The sequence below is a fragment of the Manis pentadactyla genome, chromosome 7, assembly GCF_030020395.1.
Source record: "Manis pentadactyla isolate mManPen7 chromosome 7, mManPen7.hap1, whole genome shotgun sequence".
In the NCBI taxonomy this organism is placed as follows: domain Eukaryota; kingdom Metazoa; phylum Chordata; class Mammalia; order Pholidota; family Manidae; genus Manis; species Manis pentadactyla.
Window position 1 is genome coordinate 8,240,854 of NC_080025.1, and position 19,494 is coordinate 8,260,347.

Here is a 19,494-nt window from a genome sequence, read left to right on the forward strand (position 1 = left end):
GGCAAATTAATATATACGAGCTTGACTGATTTCACTGAATGAATTAGCTAAATGTTCAAAAGCATTTACTCGTCCACCTGGTAATAGCTCTTCTTTGAGTAAATGCACTGTGTTTTCTGAGCCATGTAGCCTCATGTGAACATATGCACTCAAATACCCTAAAAACCAATAATACGAACCCCAACTATGCTACTCTTCAGTAGTGAATGAATTAAAATTTGAACAGAAACAGACTGAGTCTCCGTGATGTCACTACATGTGCTCACTTCTTTATCAATCCCCTGTTCATCAAACTGATGCATGTCGACCACCCCGGCCAGATTGCCAGAAACGAGGCTCCCCGAAACCTCAGGAGAAGAAACAAGGCCATGTATTTTCCTGCACTGCAGATGCCACTGTGGTTGCTAAAAGGGAAACAAACAGAAGCATATAGTGGTTAACACAGAATCACTCTCAGAGGAGCTGAGGGTCTTGCGCAAGGATCCAGTAGAGTTGCAAACCCAGAGAATCTTTGCGTAATGTCGTGATTCCCCCTAATACAGGTGAAGCAGCTGATGAACCCAGGTCTTCCATCAGCTGCCATTCTCCAAGAGACCAAGGCTTCTTTCTTGGAATGCCATGGCACCACCACAACCAGTTTTAGAGCAAATCGCAGAGCCTAGTGTAGATACATCGTTTCAGTTGGAACTTGAACGGGCCTTCTGCTTCAACTGATTCAGAAGGACCCATTCAATTGAGAAAATATAGAATAAAACAAGGAAATTTTCATTCAGGGATAAAAAAAAACTTTTACCCCCCAAATTTGGGTTTTTTTGGTACTACAAACTAAGCAGTGAGAAAATTCATATCTTCGGCACAAATGGCACACAATCATGAAACACGAAAGTGTGTACATTAATATTACATTTAGACATCCTTGAGTATAGTGGGACCAACAGGCAATATGGCAGCAATATGCCCTCCCTTAAATGCAAATAAAAAGATGCATTGAAGGACATAAAAATGGTACTCAGAGGCAAGACGTTGTATTACAGAAATGTTTCAGGTGCCCAAGATTGGTGTAACCAGCACGATTGCCAACTTGTATCTGGGGAGTACTACTGTGTGTATTATGCGATATCCAGTATACAGCACGATAAATGAGGCAAAATAGCTGAGAAAATATGTGAGGGGAAAGAGTGGAGAAAGGATTATAAAATACATTTATGAACATTAACATAAATGATGGGTTACAGTTTCCCTGCTTTATACTTTTCTGACAAATGGTCTATATAGCAATGTGTTTCTCGTACACTATCATTTAGAAACATACCGCACAAGCCATATACCTACAAAATCTATAGTTTCTTTTGTCAAGTTAGTGGGTGTGGTGGAGTACACATCAAGTTATGCTAGTTGGGTGGTAAATTTATAACACATACGGTCACTGGATTTGCTAAATACCCTCCGAAAGCGAGCAGAGCTTTTCGAAGCGTCTGCCCCTTGTGCCAGCCGGCCCCGTTAGAGACGCCCTTACAATTATTACATCGTTTCCTTTGTGCCCCCTGTGCTTCGGTTTCTCCTTCCCCGTTGTATCTCACCTCTCCAGAAGCAGAAATTCTGCATCTCTCCTTTGTCCTGTGCTGATTTTTCTGGAATGTTTAAGTTTGGTGATGGATTCAATATTTGTATGACTTATTACAATGTTTCTGTGGTTCAGGGATTTTTTTTTTTCCTTTTGTTTTCACTATTTGATTTTTTTCCTTGACATGGGTAGACTCTTTTGTTTTTGTTCTCCAACCATACATTCTGACCACCACCCACCCCCATTAGTTATGGGGTGGGGGTGGGGGAGGGTTAATAGCAGTTAGTAGACATATTTCCTCTCTAGAATCTGAACTAGCTTTTAAAATTTATTTCCCCTCCCTTAATTTATAAATATTTTAATCAATAATGTACCTATTATTTCCCAAGGGAGCCCTAAGGAGTGTGTTTGATGGCCTCAGACAAGTCATTCCAGGAGAATAGCCCCTCTCAAGCAGCTGACACCAGTGCGCCTAGCTAGTTTTTGCCTCTCTCAAGTCCCGGTATTTTTAGGTTAGCCAGCGACGGCATACTCACTCCATCACTGAACCAACGAAAGTGATGTGTCCTGCAAGTTCCCTCACTTCCTTTTGCTGAACTTGCTTTGTATCGCCCATTGCATATTCAGTCAGAAGCTCTCCTGGAACAAAAAGTCAGCCATCAGAGACAAACAGTGTCCTCAACGTTTCAATTGCACTTGATCAGCATCAGCTCCGCGTCCATAATTAGACAGAGGTCCGACAGTTATGTCAGCAATGAAACAACACAGTCAAAACTTCAGGTATTTCCATGAAGTAAACATCCAAGGGCTGAAAGCAATGTCTGAAATCAGTGCTGTCCCCTTACTTGTACCATCACAGATGATTGAAAACGGGTGCCCTCTGTAGTGTTTAGAATATTCCCTTCCGGTTGTTGCCTCACTTACCAACTAAAGAACTATACTTGCTTTCATATACGACATACTTGCTTTTCAAAATCTAATTAAAACTTTCTTTTTGGTCCTTAGGTAGAAGGATGGCTCTGCTGAGATGAGCTCTTAATTAATGCACTGAGAGCTTACGAGTCCCACCTCTCAACAGGAATGATTGACGTCCAAGGATACATAAATTACACTAATTGAGCCCTGCCTCTATGTAGACTTTCCACAGCCAACTCATCAGAGAAGCTAGGTGAGTAGACCAGCATAAAGTTATTTCACTATGTTCTATGCGTTCCCAAAGGGTGGAAGAGAAACTTTCCAGACTGTTGCACATTTATTATCACAGAAGGCAGTTCTTTTCTTCAGCGTTAACATGTAGGTTTTGTGTTGTAGTTTTTTTAATTATAAAAATTAGCATTTTTAACATAGCCATTTAAATTTAAATAACCACATTCTCCTTGCAATTTGCAAGCAGCAAAACTTGCAAGCCAATTACAGTATGCAAAAATCACTTGGCATCATTTGTTGATATTAAATTGTGTTGCATAGCAACCAACGCATATGCTATTGGAGGGATTGTTTGAAATCAAATCCAATCTTAGCCCTTGAGTTTGGTTTTGGGAAATTTACCTGATGGCACGCACACCTAATCACAGCCTCCTCAAAGACCACACTGAAATGCTTCCTTTATGTTTATTTCATTCAGAGGCTTTCATTTTATTCATTGCTTTCATGCTTATTATAGGTATTCTGAAGTTCTGACTTTCATGAAATATAATAAACCACTTGGTGTCATCTAGGTGGATTATTAGGCTAAAATAAAATTCAGAAACAGGGCCATGTGATAATGAAGACAATTACATCATATTAAACTTTTCTTTCTATCTTAAGGTTTTTACTCACAGATTCTTTCAAATGCCTTAACAATTCAGAAAACCCCACCATTTCAATTATTTATTTCCAAGGCACATATGAATCATATGGGAATTGCAGGATATTAAATTACTTACTTTAAAATATATCACCTGAATACGTGTATTATTCAGACCAACTCTACATAGGGCTTGAGGTTTATGATGTAAAATTTTGAAAAGCAAGTGTGTCAAGATGAGGAGGACAAAGCAAACTCGATTCAGAAATTATTAAGCATTATACATGAAAATGAATAAAAATGGAAAAGCAAATAGTGAGAACCAAAGCAAAAAAGAAAACAAAGAAGTAACTGCAGTAAATATTAGAAATAATAAAGTACCAAACCTAAACATTGCCCCCAAATCAATACTGGCAGAAATAGAGAAAAAAGCGATAGAAGGAAAGAGGGCCAGGGTCAGAAACTATTTAGGAGAACCGCCGCCTCCTAGTAACAGAACCGCCAAGAGCTCCTCAGAGACCCTGGGCTCCCGGGGCCTTCAGAAGGGACCGCGCTGCTCCTGGGCTCCCTCTTTCCACTCCAGAGCACCTTGCTGTGCCTACTGTTTCCAATCGTGAAAAATGTGGAGCTCCACTTAAAAAGAAAGTCATGAGAAGGCTGCATTTCTATCAAAATAGCTTTATTATTACCTGTGAGAGAATCTGAAGTGGAGAAAAATTGAGAGAGATCTGAAAATCCTGAGCTGATAATCTCATAAAAAATATAAAATGCTTTTAACATCAAGACTTATCTGGGTATGACCGAGATGGAATAAAAATGGAACAGCTTCTTTCCTGTGCGATCCTTGTATTATTTTGTGGCAAACAGTACACAGATACAATGTACGGAGGCCATTGAAATGTAATAACTAGTGTAACATTTTCTGTTTAAAAAATTATGTCAGTGTGATGAGCTTGAAGCATGCGCGTCAAATAACGTAAGTGTTTATTTTGCTTTTCTGTATGTGTTCAGACCACATTCCTTCGTCATATACTACATGCAACACTAGGTGTGGTACTTCAAGTGGTTTTTCTATGAAAGTATGCTTGAAATGACCCGTCTGTTAATATCTTTTGAGAATTTATGTATTTAATAATCATGAAAAGGCAGTACCTCTGTGTGCTTCATTAGTCTCATAGCTGTGGAAATATTTATTAGTGGAAAAAGTAGCCATATGTTCATATACTGGCAGAGAATTCTACTTGAATTCACATATTTTTGATGCAGTTAGCAGAAAGTACAACATACTTTAACAATACTACTAATAATACCTATGGGGCTAAGTGGGTAAAATGTACCTGAACTAGCACCATTTTTTTTCCTTCATGTATGTTGGGTACTCAAAGTGCTGATATCTGACAAAAAACCTTAGTCATTATAAAACGGGAGTGAGGCAGCACTGTGATGAGCCACGGGCCACCCCACCTCGGAAGGAACTATGAATATAATACCCTATCACTCAAGCTAATTAAATCAGCTCTTACTCTGTGCTGTTTCTGAACACAGACCATCAGATCGAAGTTTCCAGTTGCTACACTGCATCATAATCATACTACTATTAGTTGACACATGAATGAGTGTAGCAAAAGACGTGTTGGTCACCCTCTACTGTAATACTGCATACAGTACAATAAAGCCTCAGTAAGTGCCCCTCTGGTTTTCAAAACAGAAAACTTACCATATACTTATTGCTTCAATTGTTTGATAGATTCCTTAAGCTATTTCTTCATTTAGAATTCATATAATTCTTTAGATGTGGGACTCTTCAGTTAACTAGGCAATTCATTATTCCACTACAGTTTGCTCTCTGGGTTAATTGCTTATTTCTAGCTTTTAAAATAATTTTAAATACATTGTGGATTTATTTAAAATAAGAATGTGTTCTCATTTTTTAAAAAAAAATACAAGTACATAGTTAAAAAACAACATATGTCCTATAATATCTTATAAGTCAATGCTAATATCATTTTGTTATCATTTGAAATAGCAAAAACTAATGATGTACCTGGTTAGGAGATAGATGACATGATCCAATGTAGGTTTTAAAAGGACTTCCCTGGTTGTCGAGTTGAAAATAGACTAAATGAGTCTTGAGAAAAGGCAGAAGCAGGGGCACTAACTAGGGAGACTGTTGTAAAAATCCTGGCGAGAGATGGTGGTGGCTTGGGCCAGGGCGGTAGAGAAAACAGTGGTAATATGTGGTTCTGATATCTATTCTGAAGATAGTACTGACAGAATTTGCTGGTGGATTGAATGTGAGATGAGAGATCAAAGATAACTTCAAAGTTTTTGATATGGGCAAGTATAAGGATGGAGCTGTAATTTATTAAGATGGGGTGGGCTAGTGGGAAAAAGTTGGTAGGGTTCTGTTTTAGACTAGTTTAGTTTGAAAGGTCTATTAGATGACCGATTGGAAATACCAGATAAACAAGATATAATTTAAGTCTTGTTTAGAGAGAGGAATTCAAGAATTCTCTGCATAGACTGGGTGAGATCACAAAGGAGTGGTTGTGGGTAGAGAAGAAAGGAGGCATAAAGGGGGTTTAGACATAGGCACCCCCATGTTTAGAAGTCAGGATCCTCAGTAGTAGCCAGTGAAAAGAAAGGGAACCAAATAAGGGTGGTTTCCTGGAAGCCATCTGTAAAATGCTTCAATCGAGGACCATGAAGATCAGATTGGATTGGGACTGTTGGGTCCTTGGTGCTGTGGTGGGAGAGAAGGTCCAATTGGAGATGGCTCGAGAGAAACAAGAGGAGAGGAATTGCAAGTGATCTGTATGCACCACCCTCTGAAGGAATTATTCATTGACTAGGAATATGAATAATTAGATGGTAGCTATAGAAAAAAAGAGGGAGAAAGTTTTTTTTTTTAAGGTAAGAACAATAACAGTATGTTTATATTTGTTAAGGATGATTCAGTTGAGAGGAGAAAATTAATCATACAAGAGAGAAGAGTCCTCTGTAGGCTGGTAAGAGGGTTTTAGGCAAAAAGTGGGGGGAACGGGACATAGAGAGAAGCTGACATAAATGAGCACAAGGGAGAAAGGTGAGGAGGCGTGGAGAGAGCTGTGCGAGATCCCTAGGCTCTTCAGTTCACTGTGATGCGATAGCTTAAAGGTTGTTGGCTGAGACTGAGGACGGTGGACATTTGAAGAGAGAGGAACGTGTATGAACCAGTGACGGGGAGAAAGCGAGTAAAGTGGGGAAATACATGATACGGATGCCCAAAGAGCCATGGAGGTAAGCCCAGTGCACGTGATTGTGTGGCTTTGCCCAGCACGTTCATTTGTGCGCCTGTAGGTACAGAGTCGGCAGCAAGTCGGGTTTAACAGGGGCTGGAGTTTTGCTAAGTGGATATTAGGAAATTCAAGTGGGGTGAATGAGCTGAAGGTGCATGTGAAGGGGGAATTATAGTACGGGATTGTGGAATTTAAAGTGGCGAGCAGCTAAGTGAGGGTGTGGGGGGCAGAGGAACGGTATTAGGATCAAAAGATTATAAACACAGTGGCAGAATGAGCTCCAGCCCTCTAGGGAATGAGCCGGAATGAGGAGGAGGGCGCTAAAGAACAGGGTGCTGAAAATGGAGATGATGGAGAGATTTCAGTTATTCATAAGGGAAAAAAGTCACATTGTGACCTTGAGTGTGAGGTTAAAAGGTTAAGGATATTGCAAGATCTTTGGAGCTCAGAACTCAGAGGCTGAAATATTAGAAAGACCAACGTGGATTTTCACATCTTGCACAATTCTGACAGGAGTGATGCTAGAAAGCGTGAGAGTAAACTAGGTGGAAAATCTCCAAGCAATGCAGGAGAGTGACCTCGGAGTAGATTTGCAAGGAGTTTCTGTAAAGGGTGACATAACCTAGTGATGTGCGATTCAAAGATGGGGTATTTGAAGAGGGAGAGTGAACCGTGGTCTGTAAGCAGTGATGAAGAGCAGTAGGAACATTTTTTTTATTTGGCTATGAACTCCCTATAGCTAGCTAGCTGCATCCCAATCTTGCCCTACCTACACACACCTATCCCTCTGCTTCCTTAGGCACTGCTAAGAAAGGGCAGGGGTGGATCTGGGTTGCCTCCCATCCTCAAAGCCAAGGCAGGGAGTTGTCAAGAGACCTACTTCCAGGTCAGTGGGTCTCTGATGTGCCATGCCCTGTCTTGATGGCTATGGGACCCTAAGCTCAATGTCCAGCCTCTGTGCTCCCAGGGCAGAGGAAAAGTACCTTGCGAAGAGGGGCCTGGTATGGTCTGCCATGCAGAGCAGGGGTCAAGACTGTCCCCACTCAAAGCCCAAGACGTTTGGAAGATGAATCCCACATAAGCCTTTCTCTTCACACCAACCTATCTACTTCCCTGTCTTTTACCAAGTATCATACTGGTCTTTGACCTACTTTCCTACTGAATGGCTGATTTTTTTACTCACACCAGAGTGAGAGATTTATACCCATTGTCTTACCCATTCCATTTTCGCCTTCATTTGGATGTATATTGGGACAGAAACATTTGCCTCATTCTTTTTAACAGCCTCCTCATGAATGTGCCAAAATCCATTTAGTTAGTCCTTTTTCCCATTGATAGACTTTTCAGTTATTTCCAGTTTTTCACTATTTCAAAGAATGTACCTCTACGTATCTTCATATCTGAGAAATTTTGCTGGTGTACTCATGAAGTACATTGTCATCATTGGGTTCAAGGGCATGGACATGTAAAGTTTGTTGATGTATGTAGTCTGATTGCCTTCTAGTAAGATGACACAAATTTATACTTCTATAGACAGTGATGAGAGATCTACTTTCCTTACATACTCACCCGTGTCAGTTATCAAGGACTTTAAATTTTTACCAAGTTGATAAATGGGGAAGATTGCTTCTCATTTCTTTTTATTTGCATGGTGAGTTAAAACAGTTATCTTTTCATCTGTTTATTGGGCATTGAAGTTTTTCTCCTCCTATCAGTTGCATTTCCTAATTTTTTGCCCTGTATAAAATTAAACTTTTTATTTTGAGATAATTGTAGATTCACATGCAGTTGTAAAAATAAAGCAGAAATCCTGTGTACCTTCCATACAATTTCCCCCAATGATAACACCTTGCAGAAATGTAGTATGACAACCAGGATTCTGACATCGGTACACTCAAGAGTACAGCTTTCCTGATTTTTTACTATTTTTTTTATCATGGCAATCATCTTTCTTCTGATCTACTTGAATATTCTCTTTAAAAATTAAGAAAATATTATTTTCATACATGGTAAATATGCTTTCCCTGAGATTGTCATTTGCCTTTTGATTTTATTTACAGCATTCTTGGCACATTTTTTTCCATCTGTATGTCTTCTGAGTTTAGTTTCCTGCTTAGAACAATCTTGGCGACTTTACAAACAATTTACCTTCTAGAATTTGTACAGTTCCACTTCCCACATTTAAATTTTGACCCATTTGAAATGTATGTTGCTGCAAAGAACTAGGTTAAGGGTCCAGATTTTTTTTTTTTCAAAGAGTTAGCTAGTGGGTTCTATTCCATTTATTTCAAATGTTACATATGTCTTAATCCAAATTTCTGCCTGCATTTGTGTTTATCTCCAGACGTGGGTTAATCTGTCTTATCACGCCTTCTCCAGTACCAAACTATTTTAATTTCACCGCTGTGGTATATTTCACTATGTGACAGTACTGGAGGCTGCTTATTGATTTCTTCCCTACTTTTGGTGGATTCTCCTAACAACTTTTAAATACATCGATTTTAACCTATAAGACTTTGTCATGTTAAAACAATGGTTGACTTTAAAAAGGTTGATTGAATTATCATTAAATTAAAAAATAAATGAATATATGAGGAAAGCAATATGTGCTGCACACTCTTCATATTCATGCACATATGCATTTACTTATTCTCTAAGTTCTTCAGTAGAGTTTGAAGGTTTTCTTCCATGGGCTTTATGCATTTATTTATTTGTATTTATTTTACAAGTACATGCACATATGCATCACCCCTAATGTTTAATTAATCAATTATAAAAGAACAGAGAAAAAAAACTTATCCTCAGAGGGCATCAATATTATTTACTAATTTCCTTTATAGGTATTGGACTGTTATTTCAATATCTAAATAATTAATGCCTAACATCTAATATTTTGCCCGTGTTTTTGTGATGGGCAGTTTGTACAATAGCCAGAAGGTAAGTAAAGAAATGGGTTTTTCCTGTTTTTAGAGGTAGGTATACCTGCAATGAGCATCCTATGTACGTAAAAAGAGTAACTTGTAAAAATAAAATATGCTAGCCTGGATAATCATCTATAATGTTAACAGTCCAATTGCTTGTCATGTAGAGGAAGGTTGTGCTTTAATTAAGCAATAAGGCATGACAGGGTGTGAATTATGGAGTAATAATTCTTGTGTCGTGTATTGTTAGACAAGAGGCCAAGGGCCAGGTGTCACTACCTACACTGTGCATAAATTATTACACTGTAATTTAAATCTAGAATATCATAGAATATTTCTAAAATATTTTTCAAATAATTTTGCAAAACAAAAAGTATTTTGAATATATTAAATTCATTGTTAGAGGATGCCTATCATAATACTGTAAAATCAAGAGGCTAAAGGAAAGCTTTTATTTGGGGGGAAAATAAAACAAGAAAATATAGTAGAGTTGGTCTCATAATTGATTACTCTCTAAAAAATATTTTCTTGGAGGACATTCCTAGGAAGAGCATACATTAATTGACATCTCCCTCCGTGATGAGGAGAAAAGTGGTGAGAGCTACATTTTGAGACATTTTAAAAGGGGTCCTTTTTGGTGCCTTTTTTTTTTAATGATACAAAGCAGTGCTAACTAACAAATAACTCTAACATAAATCTTCCGAGGGGGGTGGGGAAATCATCTTCCTGGAAGAACTTGGCAAGGGGTGGAGCAATTTTACAAAATTTTGGGTCCTTTTAAAATCAATGTGATTTGTAATCCTAATGCGCTTTCCCAGTAAGAGACCATTATGAAGGTCCTCTTTGGTAAAGACATTAAAACAGACCTCTTATCACAAGAAAACACGTTGTTTGAAATACTCCTTCTTTTAAAAAAGAAAACTCATTTCTGCCCATTCAAAAGAAAAATGTTTGAATATGGTTGTAAAGAAAGGAAATCTACTTGCTTTTCATTTGTAGAGCATTCTGCCTACGTATTTCAAAAGACTGTTTCTTTTCAAAGTTATTATTTGTTTGTGCTTTTATTGCCAGTACTATATACTTTTAAGAGGGTTGAGGTGTTGTATAGTTCAGCTTCTTTTGTGAATATCATAAGATGGAAGTTATGCATTACAACTTGAGACCATTAATTCTGTCTCAGGTTCTCCTTTAATGGATTTTATTATCATTTTATTGATCTCCTCTAGAAGTGTGATAACCAGAGATAGCTTAATGTATCGATAACATATTTTTAAAGGGCTCCCTTAAAATATATCCCTTAAATGTCTTATCCTAGGGCCATTAATATTTACTTCCCTGGGTTAATGTTTGTGTCTCAAATAGCCTCATGGTAAACAAAATCTCTCCCATGTCAATGACACACAATCCAGTTATCAGATATGAATCCCTTATATATTTGATAAACTAATAGATTTAGTTTATCTATTTGATTTAGCCCATACAGAAAGCAGAGAGGAAAGAAGACAAGAAAGCGATGTTTTGGTGGATAGCAGAAGAGAAAGTTTCAGCCACGAACTGTGGACAAAGTGGTTGGTGTGACAGGTCCCCAGGTATGGAAGGTGGCTCGACAACATACTTCCTTCACGGGCAGGTGTACAAGAACCTTAAGAAAAGGGAGCAGGACTATGAGTCCTTTAGGAAAGGAAGGAAGGACCTTGGGTTTTTTGGTGTCTTAAATGATGAAAAAGCTAGGGAAAGCCAGTGAAAATATATGTTCAGTATTTAACAGCCCAACCACTCCATCATTTGTAATAGGTTCATAGCCTATCACAGCAGTTAAGTAATTTTTTTTTGTCGCGGGCGCACTTTATTCTTGTTTCTGTCTAACTAATTAGGCAGGCTCAACTTTTCTACTCAGTAGCTCCTTGACCCTTTCCTGGAGGTACATCTCCATAGGATTTGATTTCCAAATTCTGGGAACAGGAACTTTCCTTCAGTCCTTCTCCACACTTTGTCGAGTCAATTTTGGGCAATCCACATGATGGGTGGATTTTAGGAAATGTAAGAGCCACCCGCAGAATTATCTCCGGATGTATCATGATGTCACTAGCTTACAACATGGGTCAATGTGTGACAAGGTAAATCAAGAACACCTATGCATTTTTAGAAAAGAGTAACCTGCTACTTCGTTTATATGTTTGTCTTATGCTGTATCTACTTCTACAGAGACATAATTATTTTACGGAATTTAGAATGTAATAGTTGGTGAAAACAATCATTTTGCCAGTTAGTCATTGTTTTGGTCTACAAACCCCCTCAAACAGGTATGAGGTCTACGTTTCAGCTGGTCACACCACCCAGCAGGATTGCTTTCTATAGGTTTATGTTCATTTGGATAAATTATTAGTCCCTGTACCATGAAAAGCTGAATGTTAAGAATTCTGCACCATTTATCATCTGTGTTTACAATCACAGGATTGGCATTAATTTAGAGTTTGACAAACAGAGGTTCATAGAGACCCTCAGTAAGTAAACAATGGGTCCGGTCTTTTGACCCAAGACTATGATTCTGAAAGTCGAAGTTATTTCCAATGAACTATACTGTCTTCTCCTGACATTAGTCAGAATAATTTTTTAAATTGTATTTTGCTGTTACTAAGGTCTTCCAAGGAAAAAAAAATGAAAGTGCCCTTTTCACAGCCAGCACTCCATGACTTAAATTTCTCCCGCTGCCCGTTCTCCACGCGTGCTGGTACCTGCTTCAGAACCCAGTCCATATTTGCAGAAGCACAACAGCACATGTAGGCCTGGAAGCAACATGAGGACCGGCCTCATCACGTCAAGAGCCAACAGTCAGCTGTACAAGAGGGCCCCACAATCGTAGCCACAGAGCAGGGGCATCCCTTTTGTTCGCCCATGTTTGGTTTCTGTCTGTGAGGTCAACTTGGTGCCGCTTGTTGGTTATGTGTTGGAGTGGAGTTGGGAGTTGTGATTAAGTACTTCTGTCTTGATCTTTTTGGGAAAAAAGTTTACCAACCTGGAACTAAGGGCAGATAGGAATGAAGACATGGGGTTCAACTAAGCGTTGTTGCATGTGCCTGAACCCACCCATTCCATGAGGTAGACGGGCAGGGCATTCGTCAGCCATCAACTTGATTCCTGTCTCACTGCCTAACTTCACTTTCTAGCTTTATGTTTCAATTTTCTTCATCAGAGTTACTGTTTTTAAAGTGTTTGATTTAAAAGTAGCTGCCTAGTCTTATATTCCTAACTTCTCTCCTGAATAGGTGGTTGTTTTTATATTCACGGTGTCAGGCTGTACCCAACTAGAGTTCCCTCCACTGCAGTGGAAAGGACATGAGTCCTCCTTTCTGACAAGGTCATTTGTCATTTCTGTGGTTGAGATTGCTTCTTACCACATTTGGATTTAAAGGAGAATGTGGATATCAAACAAAGCCAAAACAGAGGAAGGAATACCTACTATAATACAATGGTATCATTTTATTTTTTGGAGTGAGAATTATTAACAACACACTCCAGTTATATTTTCTCAAACTATGCATAGACAGCACAGAACAGAGAGTAAAATTATGAAAAAAAAGTCAACAGTTGCGAAAAATGTCTATTTTTGCTTTCAGAATTAAAAAAAATCGTATCTTTTAAAATCAGAGCATATAATATAACCAAGAAAAAAAAAGAGTACTAAAAAAATAAGAAACTAAAAATATCTCGGCGGCAATTTAATAACTGACAAGACTTATTCCATCTGCTTGAAAGAGTTTGAAACTTTTACCTGCTGCCACTCACATGATAGAGACTCTGAGTTCTTTGCTGAAAGCTACCATCTAATGCAGAAGTACATGATCATGATTCCTGTGCAATCGCATTTCTCCGCTGAATAAGTGTTCTACTGTCTGTTTAAAGGAAATAAGAATCCCCAAGTTTTGAAGTGTAAAAAAGTAAGGCACAAAGGGCAGGAAAGAGCTGAAACGCTTGTGTACAATTAGCACAAGGACACCTGAAGTTAATCAGATCTGCACCTGGTACTTGGTGACCCCTGGGTCAGGTGTTCCTCACACAGAAATACTTTCAAACTGAGGAGGTTGGTCGGAATCCTATATAATCAGCCACTGTCAAAGCATAAAAGAGAAAAATCTCTCCCCCATGAAAGCGAAAGCAGAGGCAACCTATGCCATTGAATCCTTATCTTTGGATTCTCCTCCCAGCTTCCATAATTCAAAACAGGCAGGCAGCAGGATGGACAGATGGAGACACAGCAGCCGTAGTCCGCATGGAGCATTATAGATCTGGCTAGTTGTCTAGTTAACAGTCAGCTATTTTTGGATAATACCCACAGTTGTTTTACAAAAAATGAAAAAAAGATGGATTTATCCTGAGATCAATGTATAAAAATATTTGTACAGGTTGGTGCTTGGGCCTGAGCCATTTTTCTCACATGCAAACTGCTCGCTGGTTACTCCAACTGACTTCCTTTGCAATCGACAGCAAAGAGACTCCTCTGAAATGATACTCGGGGTCATATTAATGGCATATTACAGTTTTAGGTCCTAAAGAAATATTTGGGGCACTGGTTACTATTTGCATGTTGTTTTGTTTGCTTTTGACTTTGAATATGCAGATGGCAGAACAGCTTAGAGACTTCCCTGCACGTCACACCAACACACGGTACTAGGTACAAAGGAGGCGTATACTAAGTATGTGCTCATCAAAATGATGGACTAGGATTTCTCAGCCAGCAGGCAGCACTGGAGAAAGCTCTTCTGTCAACAGGATTTGGGGGTTTAAATGAGGCTCAATTCTTGTACATAATGAAATGATGTAGGCAAAGGAAGCAACCAGATAAAACTGAGAAGTATGTTCCTTGTAAAATACCTTTTGTAGATCAAGCTATGCTGGTGGATATTTAAGCTCACCTTTAAGCAATAAAGTGACCAGACAACCTAGTGACCAGACCAACAATCAAAACAGCATATCTGACAAAAGCAAAGTCAAAGTTCTCTGTGCGAATTTTAACAAAATAGAGATGACAACGATTTATCATTTATCAAATGCCTACTACTGACCAGTACTGTTATATATGCCAGGTGATTTGCCTGTAAAAATCACACAATCTTGCTTTCTCAAGTTGCTTATGATACAATAGAGAAAAGATCAATGCAAAGGAATCTGTTTTTGTGAGAAAAGTACAAATAGCAAACCGTACTTTAGAAGTTCAATAGAGAGAGAGCATATTTGGGTGGAGAAATGAGAATATGTTTCTTGGATAGAAAAGACTGTAAAATCTGCCTTCAAAATATGGATAACATTTCAAGTAGGAAGAAGAGAAGGGCATTCCAATAGGAAGTGGCATTAGCAAAGGACTAGCCATGGGAATTTATCAAACATGCTTAATAAATAATTCCTGAGACAATCTGGGCAGAACATGAGGGTTGCAGTTGGGAGGTGGTTAGTGTGGAACTCGAAAGGTAGGCAGAACTGTGTTCGGGAGGGCTGTGGATGGCAGGCAAATGTGACTATGTGATTTTTATCTCGGGATTGGATCATTTCATTGTCTCATAGCTCTCCGTGTCTGACATTTCTATTCCATTGTTAGCCTAGAACCTTAATTAATCTACCTTACAACCTCCAGAAAAACAAGATGTTACTGGTATGGGCCAAGGGGTTATAAACCCTTGAATTTTGCTACTTTTCCAAAGGCATTAACAAGGTCGTACGTTTTGTTAGATTTCAGAAAGTCAGCTGTCAAGTGCCAGCCAGTGGATCTCTTACCTGCTGGTGAATGCTTCCCAGTTTCCCAAGCCTCACATTCCAGGTTCAGCTCAGTGGCAGTTGTTTGGACAATTATATTGCCAAGGTGCCAGCCACTTAGGGCAACGATGGCCTTTCTTTCCGCACATCTCAGACACCAGTTTTTTTATTGCTTTTTATTCTGATGTTAATTAAAAGGCAAAAAAATATTCCTTCTGATCTTATACCTAGTTCTTCGAAGATCAGTTACCTACCCAAGATTCAGTTCATTGATTTTTTTTTAATTGTAATCTTCTAAAACTTTTGAAAGCATTAGTTTCTTGAAGGTGCTTCCCTTATCATCTTCCTTTTTTCACTCAATAAAACATAAATGAAGAAATAATTTTCTCAGTAGAACATGATTACAGGAAAATAACTCAGATTGGTCTAATCACAAATCAATCAAGTTTGAATAGTAAGAAGTGTGAGGGGCCCGATTAAAAAATCTGAGCTGTGCAAGGTGGTTTGAATCTAAACAGAAAAGGTCAAAGTGACCCCTGAGAAATAGGACCAATTATTTACAGTTGTTATCTTAAATCAGTGGATTTGGACAAAATCAAGCGACTTTTAAACCATACAGGTATTCCAAAAGAGATACTAGCATGTGGCCAAGTGACATCAATGCATGAGATTCTGTCTGGGTACCCTTCATCACGTTGCTGCCTGCCTACCTCTTCCTCGGGCACTGTTGTGCAGACACACTGACCTCCATGAGGGTAGAGCATCGGGCAAGGTGTGCTGGGTCTTGATGAGTTCAGCACTAGCAGTGTGGACAAGAATGCCTGGATTTCTCTGCTTTTCAGGGGAGGAATACTGTCCCAATTGTGGTCTCCATTCTCAGCAAAAGCAGACCGATTTTAATGTCTGACGTCTGTCACATCCTCAGCGGCCAGTGGAGAGACCTTTCCAGAGAAATATCTGATGACAGACTGAATACCTAAACACCCCTCCTCAGGCAAGAGATGGGGGGGGGGGGTTCTCTTAATTCACAGATCAGGAAAAGCAAGTAAATGGATGAGAATATCCCAGACCTAGGGTAGCTTCAGGGAGAGGTGCGCACTGTTTTCCCATAGGCTTGCTCCAGCAGAAAACCAACCAGTTCTCTGCTTGGTTCTCCTGGTGAAACAAAAGAAGTGGGCCCACTTTCGGCCAGTGGCGTAAGGGTGGAGAGAAGCCACTGCTGCTTGGAAGGGTGGGGAAGGCACCGCGGTATCATGGGTTAGAGTCATAGTTGATCAATTTCAGCATTCTTCCTTTAGTAAATACATGTCTCTGGCATTTTTTCATCAAAATGATACAGCTGATCTCTCTATGTTTATTTTATTTTTTAAAACAAAGGACAGAAGTGCTGTTGGAAGGGTAGAATCGCATGCCGTGTGCTTCAAGGTGGCCGTGTAATAGGAAGGACTAAACCCTGTTGGACGGGGTGAGGTTTAGAGCTTTCTTACCTCATGACAGGCTGTGACAGTCAAGTGGCACTGAAGCAGAACGAACTACAAGGGCAGTTTGCTGTGAACAATGCAACTGTCAAAACTGCCGTATGAAAGCAAATGTTGGGGACAGCAGCTTGCACAGTTTGCAACCTGATGATTCAAATGCTCGTGGCCGAGGCATTTTCACAGTAAACTTCAGGTTACTGTCCCTGTCTGGGGCATTTGCTGTTCCGGTGAGGGCTGTCACTCTTCCTGTGCTCTGGTATCGCCACCTTCCCTTTGGTAGCAGGGCCCACCTTCCTGGGGAAAGCGCTGGCGGGCCTCACAGAGCCTACCTGGCGTGCTGATACTCCTATGCTAACAGGTAGAGCGTGTGGCATTTATCTTGTCTTTTGTTTGGAGCCATTGTGGGCGATCCATCAGGAGAAAGCCTGTCCACATGCGAAATCGCGCTCCAATTATGTTGCTGTAAGAATAGGTTACAGCACAGACGCAAACCTGCCATCACAAATAGGGTGAAACACTTCACACCCAAAGCTGAAACAGTGAACTTAGCATTGCCACCAGTTTCTTGAAAAGTTGGAAAAAAAATTACTTTACACCCGTGTGGTTTCACAGGTTTTTATTAGAAGCCACAATAGAGACTTTTCACCAGCAGTAAATGAGAAACCTTTCCACATTGTAATAACATGGGGAGAGTGTCTCCGCCCCAGTCATCCTACGGGAATTCTCCCATTGAGTTTCCATGGGTTGAGGGGAATGAGAAGGTTGCCCACATTCTCTCTGTTATACACAGGCATTGCCCTCTGTCCTATGTTCCATGTTTTGGTGTTGGGGGTAGTGAGGGGGAGGGCATCCAATTAAGAAGGTGCAATTCAAATCTGCAGTCTTTCAGATGTGAGGTGTCTCCCTCTCATGAGGTCAGATTGCCCAAATGTAGTATCGACTAGGAATTCTCAGATCCTAAGATTAATTTTTCTAAGATAATCTGAAAGACCTCATGTGTGCATTACAATAGGGTTTAACAAGCACGTGCACTCAGCCAATAATGTTACAGTAAGCAAGAGGCTTACTGCTTCCATCTAGTTAGTAAAAGTAATGACTGCATGTATAAAACATCTCTTGAATAGCAAATCATCTACACATACTGTGTGCCTAAAATAATTCATAAGACCTATGATTTACAAGTTTCATCTTCCTTACCTGCAGCTAAAGAGGCAAACAAAATCATTCCACTTTTACTGTTAGGAAGGAGAACATATTTTTTAACAGGGTAGTAAATTAGCTTGTGCTAGAAGCATCTATTTTCTTCTCTTCATCACTGCCAGCCCCCTCTATTCTCTTTGATCTATGATTTGCAAGTGACTATTATTATTTATGTGTTCTACAATTACGACCAGTGATACCTCCCCTTCTCCAGCCCTAAGCCACCAATATGAAAGGAATAAATGCTGTTTATTGTGGTAGTCTGCCTTTTGTCTGTGGGACAATGACAGACTGCACCACTGACAGCTTGCTACTGTTTTTACTACTATTCCCCAGCTTACTTCTCAAATGTTTTCCAGAATATGACAATAGATGGACTTGAATAAAAATGCCTAGTGAGAATCTGTTGCATTCATTTACCTCCCAGTGAGCTCCTTTGGGGGCATATGTTGGATAAAGAACAGAAGGCCAGCAGTGTGGGGACATTTTAAAGATGTTTTACATCGTTGAGGGAAGGGGGATGGAGCCTTCCTAGCTTAACAAGGATCTCTAACCACTAATGTAGTTAACTTGTTAAATGCATTTAATTGTAAAATCCAACAGTCTCCTGGTAATGTAAAGAGGGAATGCAGATCAGAGTCATTTATGAATTTTTTGGAAAGATTTCCATTTCTTCAGCCTGGGAACTTTTAGCAGAGCAGCATAGAATGACCAAGATATTTGAGATCCAAAGAGCCTCTACTAATGAGCTTTTTAAGCTGTGTTAAGGTGATACGTTTAGTGGATAATTGCACTTTACAGAACAAAATAGATTAATAAATAAAAGAGTCACTACAATTTTTGTGTGCCTGGCTTTGAGCTAAGAGCAGGCTTGTAAATATTTGGCAGCCAGAGTTCTTTCATCCAGTGTCATTAGAAAAGATGACTGAAACCAGCACCTAGCTCTGGTCTCACAGAGAGATTACATTTACTGACATGAGGCTCTGTTTCTCCTTGTTTTTAGTACTTTGGGGGAAAAAAATATATTCCTCAGTCCCTGCAATTCCACTCTTAAAGAAGCAATATTTTTTTAACCTACAATATCTTCTACCAAATTTCTATTTTAGGAAACACATTAAAAAATCAATACCAACACTCTCTCCATTGTTAAAAAATATCTCACAACTTACAAAAATCATTTACATGTTCTATTTTGTCTTCAGTTTTTAATATAAAACCTTCTATCAGAAGCTCATAGATATCAGAAATACAGTTTAACCATTTGACGTCCACTGCATTTAGAGTTGCCTGACAGAAGTTCCATTTCTTGGGGGTAGTGAATGGAGAATGCAAAATGAATTAAAGTTGATGAACCCAGCAAAAGTAAGAATGAGGAAAATGAGAAAATGAAGCAGTGTATAATATGAGTTCATAGTTTATTCAAGGGAGGAATGGAGTCGATTCAGTCATGTGACAATAAATATAAATGTTAGTGTTTCGGTACAGAGCCAAAGACCTTCAGAGTGGGATGAAAGAC

At 39.3% G+C, this 19,494-nt stretch overlaps 1 protein-coding gene across 8 annotated transcripts in view; it reads left to right on the forward strand.

The window, feature by feature from the left end:
* The window catches only part of TENM3 (teneurin transmembrane protein 3), a 1,816,466-nt gene that overhangs the window by 958,538 nt on the left and 838,434 nt on the right, over positions 1 to 19,494 (forward strand). For all 8 annotated transcript variants that reach the window (XM_036894289.2, XM_057505071.1, XM_036894291.2 and 5 more), the window contains exon 5: positions 2,570 to 2,732. The gene's annotated coding sequence lies outside the window, so the exon portion shown is untranslated. The remainder of the gene's footprint in view (positions 1 to 2,569; positions 2,733 to 19,494) is intronic.